Here is a 10,778-nt window from a genome sequence, read left to right as displayed (position 1 = left end):
AAATTTTAGTTTATTGACAGCACGTAAATATTACTTTGTAGGAAACAGTTCGTCCTGCTGACCAGAACCATAATTTATCAATTATAAACACACTAAAAGCTTCCTCGATTTCCACCATCAGCGATATTCTACAGAACTCAAACATACTGAATTTCAAAAAGATGTACTTCTTGGTGTACTGTATCTACCACTAACCAGGTCACTTTTGAAAACTTGCTTGAATCATTTTGTTAGACCACAAAATGATTAGTGTCTTGCAAGTCTTTTGTTACTCTAGTTGCGAAGAGTGAGCACGCTTCATCTTTTTATTTCATCCTACTCCTGCTATTTAACACATAGTTTCCTGCATGCATGGGGGAAAGTTCTCCATTATATAAGGGGAAATTCCATCTTCAGAATTTCTACATCTGTTGATCTTTCAAATTTTGCAAATCCATGAAGTTTTTTCGGGAGGGGAGAAGAGGTTAAAATGGTTGGAAAAGCATTCAGTAGGAATAAAATCAATGCTTAGGGATACTACATTTTAAATGTATGATTTACTATTAAGCAAGCAAATGGAATCTTTCATGCAGTATTCAGTTAAGAGAGACCTTTCAGATGTTCTGCTGAATCACAATGTTCATAGTTCACTACATCATTCATTGCCCTCTACAGAAACCAGAATAACTCACAGAAACCCAGATAACTCTGTAATTATATTCCATCGCTATTCAATTCCTACATTTGTATCATAGGAATTATAGCAAAATAAAGGGTTATGACTTATTGGAGTGAGATCTTCAGCTGATTTCTTTACCTTCTTGCATATCATTCTACCATTATTGTTTCTATTCCCCAACCCACATCATAGAAAGAGTCTTTCAACAAATAATTTCTTGCATTATGTTGGATTGGTAGTCGGCATGCAGGATAATAATAATTTTTTCCATGCTAAATTCACAGACAATAACTGCATGTTTTTTGTCTCTCCAATTCAGTACAAATACAAATGTAGAAATGGCTAAAAGAACAGCACACTGCTTTCCCAACCCCACCCCTGAGTTGAAACTTCAAAACCTTCACTGTCTACTACTCATGTGCAGGTCCTGCATTGAGGAAAATATGTTGTCTATAACAGCAGCTTCATACAATGTATATATGCTGACTTACTTTCATGGTGAAAACAGGAGAAGGACAGAAACATGAAGGCAGTCAACATGCTAACAGTAACAGAGTTAAGATTGAGAAAATATGATTTGTTGACTATGTGAATGAAAATGACATTAATATCAGTCTTATAGATCAATCGTTAATGTCAGTCTTATAGAACAAGCAACTGTGGTTATTTGTTAACTGAAAGAGGCTTGAGGATTTATTTAACAAACTAAATGTTTCATAGAACTAATGCCATGTTTTTGTGTAACACTCAAGTTTGGCTCCAGCATATATATATATATATATATATATATATATATATATATATATATATATATATATATAAAAATAAAATTGAAGTATGTCCTGAATTTTAAGTTCAACTCCATGTTTTTTAATTGATGTAATACATCTAATGGGAAAAAGTTGCCAAAAACATCCACATGATTCGGGGAAGACAGATTCTTGGGTAATTCTTACAGGATCTGCAAATAACATTAATATTTAACTAGGCCACATGCAGCCAGAGTTCAGTTTTAGGCTTTTTATACTGATGTCAAGTTATTTTGTTGCCAGGATATGGGGTACTGTGTGCCAAGTTGGGGGCAGGATGTTGCACCCCTATGTACCTGTCTAGCTGGGACAGTGTATAAGGTTGTTGTAGGTTTCATGGATTAGCTTGGGACTTGCCCTTTCCTGATGTAAACAGAAAAGTTATTGGTTTAGCACAACTTTCTGGAGTCGGTTTCATGCACATTTTAATGCAGCTCATATTTGCTGAGTATTAAATACATTGAAATTTTAATGTTTTATATATGCCTAAGTAAATATATCAGAGACAATTCGAGACAGTTACAGACTGATACAATACTGTTTTGTAAAATATTCAAAAAAATCCAATCTTTTGAAGTCTATGTACATACGGTATTGTTAAAAGGCTTTAGTGGAACGTCATTAATGTGATGAAAACATTTTGTAAGATTAAAACCAGAGTTACTTAAATGAGAGACTGCTCCAGTGGCCTAAGTGGTTAGAGCATCCACCTTGGATGTGGGAGGTCACAGGTTCGAAACCCGTGGCAGAGTCATACCAAAAACTTAAATGGTACCAGCAGCTGCCTTGCCTGACACTCAGCATTAAGAGGTTAGTGTTAGGACTGGTCAGCCTGGTGTCAGGATAATGTGACTGGGTGGGACATGATGATGCATGTCTGCAGCATGATGCCTCAGTTCTAGACATCCTTCAAAATACTTAATACACTTTGTGGTGAGCACAAATAATAACATCAGTGGTTAAGTGGAGGAGAGGTTTTGAAAGGTACATAAATCATCTTCTAATAATAAAAAGCTCTTTTAATCTCAATTGAAATTTAACATGAACAAGATGACAATCAGTTCCTTTAAGATGTTAAAAAACACAAAAAATTACATTTATACACAAAATAAGATTACAATGTTACATGTAAAGGACACACACAGTGCAAAGCAGAAATGTAATTAGTACGCACAAATACTACAACTACTACTGCTACTACTACTATTAATAGTAATCTAAGCATTATTATAGTCTGGATAAATGTATCAATGGAAAATACCACATACTGAGACAAAATGCTTTTTTAAAAAAATACAGGTGAAAAATGGCTCAAGTCGATTCACTGCAGAAAAGGTGAGTTTTCTGAGCTTTCTTGAAACGTGTTGCAGTTTCACTGTGTTTAAGTTCAAGAGGCAGACTATTCCGGAGAGCTGGGCCCTGATAATCCAAAGGATATTTACCAAAGTATTTTAATTAACATTAGGAATAATGATGGAAATACAGAATTACCAGAGATGAGTGCAAGTGTCTGGAAAGTGTGTATACACAATGAACTCAAATGTTCTTTGGGTTTGATGTATGAAAAAAGTATTAAGCAAAGAAGTCACTTTTTATTTAATACTTGATATAACCAGAAGCCTGTGAAGGATACCACGCATAGCAGATAAGTACTCACTGCTAGAAACTCGTTGACAAACTAAGGAGCATTTTGTACCTTTTGGATTTTTTTTTTTATACTATGTAATGAAGTAGAACAGAGAGACTGGAATCGAAATAATCAAGTATAAAAATTACAATGTAAAGATGCGTCTGGAGGAGACGAATCCAATGATACCTCATTGATGAAAATCAGTTGAGGCATTTGTGAGAAAATTGTGTTCTTGTGACTTGGGGTTAGGGTTACGGTTTTCTGGTAGTAACGTACGAACATATAGCGCCATTATGGATAGCGTTTTCACTGAAATACTTGTCTCATGGAGCCCGATAGATATTTCGTTGATGAAAATCGGTCAAGTAATAACGTAAAAATGGACCCAGCGATTTTTATGATCTTTTCACTGCAATACATGTCTCGTGGACCCCAGTATATATGTACTTGGTTCATGAAAATCGGTCGAGATGTTTTGCAGCAAACATGAATTTTTGTCAAGTTGTTAGGATTTATGGTTACCCATGAAGTAACTATTTACTCAAGATCTTGGGAATTTTTCATGCGGTTTTCTTTGATTGATCTGCCTTGGGGAAACCTATGTAAAGATGGTGCGTATGTCTTTCACTGACCTGCAGCACCCCTTATAATGTGAAATGAGTGTTTGGTATTGTAGTAAATCTATTAATACCTTGTTGAGATAGAGAGCTTTATTTTTTTTTTTGCTAAGTTAAAGCCTTTCCAATGACCGTTTGACTTCGTCGCTTTTTAGATGAATTTCGTCTTTTTCTGTAAATATCTTGGTAACCCCTTTGATTTACATGCTGGCATTGGCCCTCCCATATGAGCCTGGAAAAGATGCACACTGAGACACCTAGCCTATGACGGTAGCTTGAGGGCTCATGGAGTTACATGGATTCGAGTGACAAAACAGACCCTGTACGACATAAACTGGAATAAAGCCCGTCTTCCAAACTAGCACCGTAAGACAGTCTGCTTGGGGTAAAATGGCCAAGTTCCTAGATCACTATTTTCTCATTAACTCGGTACCACATTGAAATTTTGACATGCGGTTTGCTTTGCTAGATTGGCCTTGGCGAGACATAAGTAAGGATGGTTCATCCGTCTGCGACCTACAACAACCCCATAATGTGAAATGAGTGTTTGGTACTTAGCTAGCGGATGGATCATCAGAATTCTATGATACATATGTCCAAGGATGTGTCTTGATGACAGTAATCCAACAATACCTTGTTCGTGAGAACTGGTCAATGCATTCGTGAGAAAATCAGATTCTTGTGACTTAGGGTTAGGGTTACGTGCTTCTGGTAATAATGCAAGAATGGACAATGCAATTTGAATGTGCTTTTTGCAGCAATACGTGTCTCGTGGAGCCCAAACAATCGGTACATGGTTCATGAAAATTGTTTTAATGATTTGGTAGAAATTTGGATTCTTGTGATTTTCCATAGGTGTATCATAGGTTAGGGTTAGGGTTACAGTTTTATGTTAATAGACTATGAACGGATGGAGCAATCTGTGTGCAGTTTTCACTACAATACATGTCTCATGGAGCCCGATATACAGGTAGTTACTTCATGAAAAGCAGTCCAGAATTTGGGTTTGGAAAATGGATTTTGTCATTTAGAGTTAGGCTTAGGGTTATCTGTGAAGTAACGTTTTGGTATCTCGTGAGAATTTTGTTATGTTGATTGCTTTGCTAGACCAGCCTTGGCGAGGCCTAATTAAAAATGGTTCATCTGTATGTCTGTACAATGCCCCCTATAATTTGATATTTATGTTTGGTGCTGTATTAAGCGGACGGATCATCGGAGTTCTGCGATACATATGTCCCTTTTTTGTAAGAGGTTTCCTATGCTGGATAAAGGTATATCTGTTATCATAGTTATTCAAATGAAATTAACTTTTACCCCTGGTATCGATGACAAGTCCAGTACTAGTCGTGCTTCTTCTTGGTGTTCATGCCAGTTACATGAATGCATAGGTTTTTAGTTTTTGTTTTATAAAATTTCATTTAATCTGCAGTTGCTAATTCCTATTGAAATAAATGTAATTGTAAAGGGGTCTCTTCCTTGACTACCTTGGGTTGGGGTGGGGTGCTCCCAGTATTATCTTTAATTATTACAGAAGACCCACCCTGGCTCGTTTTTGTTAGAAACTGAAGTAGTGATAGAGATGCAAAGCTCCGAGCCCCCAGTCAGCGATGCCAACAGTTAAATTACTGACTACACAAAAGGTGAAATTCAAATAAACAACAAATTTAATGCGATTCAATTACAGATAATTCAATATTCAAAACCCTATCACTCGTCTTTCACTCGACCAAGTGACGGCCTATTTCATCATCTGACTTAGTGTGATAGATTTTCCTCCGGTCCTGTGTTTCTACTCATCTCATGATCTGTAGTATTTCTTGACTGGTACCCAGTACACCTTCAGTCCAACTACCACGTCCTTCACCCTTCACTTCCTCCACTTCCGTTCTCTCCGTTTCTTGTCTCCCAGAGACTCGGGACCAACTGTACCAAGGTATTTCCCTTCTCTGTCTCATACAGTTCCTCCGGTCCCTAAAAGCTTCCTTTCCGAAGCTCCTTTGTATTTCCCAGAATAACAGTGTTTCCCGCCAATTTCGAATGACGTTAGAGTAGCTTAGAACTTCCTTATGTAATTCCGGCAAGATGGTTTAGCAACTACTGACGTTTTGTTTCAAGACACTAGATTTAAACTTGCGATTCCAATGGTGGCCACGCCTTGCTCAATTCCGAGTGGATGTCGATTTACCCATGGTCTACATAATTAGCAGACGTTGTCCCCTCCCTGGCAGTTTGTCAAGGGTGGATTTACGACCCCCACTTGACTTCCTTAGAACCAACACCAGCAATTCCTGCCACTTACCTGTGAATCGCATTCAGCAGAATAAGGCGCCAGTAACAAGTTCCTATGGCCATGTTATATACAACTGGCTTCCTCTCCGTCTTTTTTATGTCGGCTTACCTCGCAACATTTATGAAACGAATAATTAGTCTCAGGGTCTAGCATATACATGTTGCAATCTGGCTATTGTTCTGTACTTATAACGTGACAGTAATGTACAGGTAATGACCATTAAATGTTATCTTCTGCTAACATCTTCAACACTCCCAGGCTTCAGGGATACGATGTGGTCAAGAAATTTCTTGCTTCGGTTACTTATATATATATATATATATATATATATATATATATATATATATATATATATATATATATATATATATATATATGTATACTGCTTTGACATATGTGTATATATTTATATATGTGTGTGTGAAGAATTTAAATTTTAAAATATATTATTGATCACACGTTTATTGTATCGATATCAGTTATAAAAAATATAATTATTTTATTGAATAAATGTAAATAATTACTTATTGCAGAATTTGTTAACGCGTCATGTACAGAGGCTTAGATCTTGAGATTACCCGTCTGTTGAATTAAAAGCTGTTCTTTGTCACCATACTGCTAGAATAGTGACCGGGGTTTATATGATCGGGAGGTGGGGTGTGTGTCACCGTCAGGTTGGATGATAGTTATTTTCTGAACATACGTGCTTGCGGTGTTTGTTTATGCACCCTATTGGCTTGAAGGCTTGAACTGGTATTTACCTAGGTACAATGCAATTAGTGTAGTGAGCAAGTGTAGAGTTGGTGTCAACTATTAGGTGTTTTTCTGGGTCATACGGATAAAGAAAAAACAAAAACGAATGTGCACGTACACTAGAACTAACAGAACACATACAGTACACAGACTCTCAAAGTGTAGTCAAAAGAAGCGCAGACAGACAGGGTAAGAGATAGAGCAAGCGAGATACTCTGTGTGTGTGTGTGTGTGCTATAAAATCTCAACCGGTATGAAAACCAAAGGTTTCTTTGCTGTGACTCTTGGAACTTTGTTTACACTATGGCTCTGATAAATTACTTGCCTTTGGGTTGGCTTCGCCACATAACGGTAGGCAAAGCAAACTATTACCGACCGACGCGGTTAATTTATTAGTCCAGGGAAATTGGCACTTTACGAGAAATAAAATGGTAATCTTAATGTAGCTTCCATGTGTGGCTTCCGTGTTTGGATTTTATTCCTGCTTGCTGAGAGGCTGCTTTATACAACAGCCACACCAGTTTTACATGTGCTGCATGAAGTTCTTTGATCGAGGTTCATGCGTGAACAGATCTTTGATAGATTTGGATTGACTCACCTTAAAACACATATAGAAGGTATCTGCGTTTTTTAATACTAGTAGATATAAGGAAATATGTCACTGATGACTTCACAAGTCACTTATATTTCGATTTGCATGAATTTGTTTCTCCGTCTGTGTTACTCCGAATAAAAGCTGAATTGCTAACTACATTGATAATGAGAAGTACCGAAATCTTAAAATCATTTTAGGCCTGCGATATTTCACAAACTTTACATTGAACATATACAGCTTCAGGGTATTATTTTGTCAAATTAAAGTTTCTATGTGAAAATTAAGAGAGTTTAAGAGATTTTATTTTCATGAACACATTATTGTGTGGAGTGATACAATTAATATACTACAGAAACGTGACAGAACACATCAACAAACTTCAGAGCGTCACATTGTCAAAAACAGATTTTAACGATTGTGAGTTTGCTTGTTTGGATCTTGGCTGCTATTTTTGTTTATTTTTACATTCAGAAATGAATTTTGTGTGTTGAAAAGCTTGCAGTCTATTTCCTTAACTGACGCTGGACCCTAATTTCGATTGCCACTTAATTTCGGATTTCTCCATCGTTTTCAGACATCGTGAAGTTTATGATGACAGTTATAATCACTCCCTATAAAATTATTTTTAATGTATCAAATCAAGAATTTTTATTTAAAATGTGTACCATTGAGAGTAAATGGCATACGCTTGTGCAGTGGCGTCACTCGGGTTGGTGTCACCCAGTGCGGTAGCTCATGGTGTCACCCCCATGGTCTTCCTTCCGTAACAGACCATACAGAATCCTTAGTAATGTCATTTTGGTGTCAACCCTCTGATGGTGTCACCCGGTGCAGTGCGCACACCCCGCATCCCCTAGCGACGCCACTGCTGTGCCTGCTAGTCATGTATTTAACTATGATCGGTTATCCGCTTATGAAATCCGACTAGACCGAGCAGTGTGTGCTCTGTAAAATTTGCAATTTTTCATTTTGGTGTCACCCCTCTGAGATGGTGTCACCCGGTGCAGTCCGCACCCCCGCACCCTCCTAGCGACGCCACTGCGCTTGTGTATATACGACACAGAATATCGAATACCAACAGGTCATGTAAGTTCAGTCACTGATAATTTGCATGATTCAAGTGGCAAACTAAGTATATAAAAGTTAGTACCCGAAGTCTACTTTGTGTTGTTTGGATTCATTTTTCATGCACTGTTGACAGCTCCTTTTCACTGATTACATAAATGTACACTAGAGGGTGAACAGTCGTTAAACATTTTAAGATCTATTCATATTGATGGAGGGAGGGGGGATGAAAGCGGAACAAGATAAAATAAGCCTAACTATGGAAATACAGATCTGAAGAAGATACCTAAAAGATGTAGTTTCTAAATGGAAAAAGTAAGTAGTTCCAATAGTGATATCGCCACTGTAAAGATAAAGTGGTATCAACACTGTGGCGATATAAATTCTCTCCTACTGATATATTTCAATATTTAATTATGAAATGTATGATAAATTAAAAAAATATCCCTTTTCTGAGTGTACTTTCTGTACAGTTATCATTAAAATACAGTAGGACATAACTAACAACAATACCAAACCCTCGAATTCCGATATCGTATCAATTATTTGCTCAATGTTAACGATTAATAACAAAAACAAAAAAATAGAGAAAGAAAAAAACTTGAACTATCAAAAAAATATATAAAAAATAATTTTAACAAACTCAACCACAACATATGGAACGAAAATATTTCGAACGAACGAACGAAAATAAATTATTTATGTTGACAGTTTTTGAAAAAAGAGAATTCTAAAGCACGACATTTAAAAAGTTTTTCTTCTATCTGATGCTCTCCAGCTGCACTTATATAAGCAAATTATTCCTGCGAATACACTGCTTAATTTTATTTTCTTTTCGTTTCATATTTAAGAGTGATTCCTTAATTTTATTCGTGTATTTAAAATCTGAGGGCGGACTTTCAAGGTTGACGATTTCATTGAATTTTTGCTTTTGTGATGAGCCAATAATGTTTCCATATATGTAACTCGTGACTTTAAGGGTTCTTAAGTGAATTAGCCAATGGAAATACAGATTGCATTAATCTGAAAGTGAATAAAATCTTTTGCCACATATTGTTGTTCTTCAACCATACTGCTCCGTCTCCCAAACGCGAAGATACAAGACTTCATCTGATTGACTGATAAAATAAACGATTATGGTAATAACATCGGTCACAGGAATATGACCCGTAGGCAGTCGCTGTCAGATCTTTACATAGGATAGTGGAGATTGGCTATGAAATATATAATAATATAATATAAGAAATCAAAGCATAAGAATATCATTCATTTACCCTGACAAGTCATTGGAAACTCACAGTGTTTATGCATCGCAGTTCCGAATTCATACACACATTTTTCATGTCCGACGGGCAGTAAAGCTCACAGATCACACGGAAGACCTTTCCCCATGTGATAATTTTGAAAATCATTGGGTAACAAACGAGGGGGGATAATGGAGAAATCCTACCTTCATTAAATATTCGTACATTCAGATATGCAAATGTATCCTCTAAAAACAATGGTTTTGATTGGTTGTACAATACATTCCTCAGAAACAATCCCATAAACCACCAATTCTACTTCCTGCTTCCGCTTGAACCAAAATTCGTGCGAACGCCTTTCAAATTTGAGCGATAACGATTAATAATTGCTGCATCTTAGTTACCATATTCTCGATTCATATATATTTAAAAATTGTTAGACATATATGTAATTATAATTAATCACGCTTTGATTTATTTTACAGTTTATCATAGTGCGCAAATTTAACAAACTAGTTTGTATAGACCATAGTCACGTTACCAACTGCCAGACCAATTTGAATTTTCGTTTCAGTCCTTTTAAGTTTTATCAGTTTGACTTTATTTTCTATTTGTTGTGAATATTGGCTGAATTTATTTGATATTGTACTTGCATTGCTAAGTTTTTTTGTTCATTTATATGTATTAGTGTTTAAATTTGATTACTACCTAAGTAAGAAGTTTGCATATTCACATACTAGTTAAGGTATTGGAACTGATAGCGTGAAGAATATACTAGAAAATATTTTATTAGTTATATTCATTTGATACGTTTTTACCCCAAGATAGTAGTTTGTTTTCTGAAGTGTTTATGATTAACTTCCATTTTATTACACTTGATCTGGTGTGAAAAGTATAATTTAGTGTTTATGTAATTTATATTTTCTTTTTAGAAAGACAGTTACTTCTTTTAAATAGTGGATATTCATTTCATATTCATTGTATATTTTGCATAGCTGCCGCATACTTGTCAGAATGTCGAGGAGCATTTTCGTTGCAGGTGATTCCAATTTGAAGCAACTCAGTTGTCTTCTGAATCTTCCCAACTTATTCCTGTTGACTATTCCTGGTGCGAAAT

Source organism: Sinohyriopsis cumingii, chromosome 13 (genome assembly GCF_028554795.1).
Source record: "Sinohyriopsis cumingii isolate HCF-2022 chromosome 13, ASM2855479v2, whole genome shotgun sequence".
NCBI lineage: Eukaryota > Metazoa > Mollusca > Bivalvia > Unionida > Unionidae > Sinohyriopsis > Sinohyriopsis cumingii.
Note: the sequence above shows the minus strand (reverse complement) of the source record.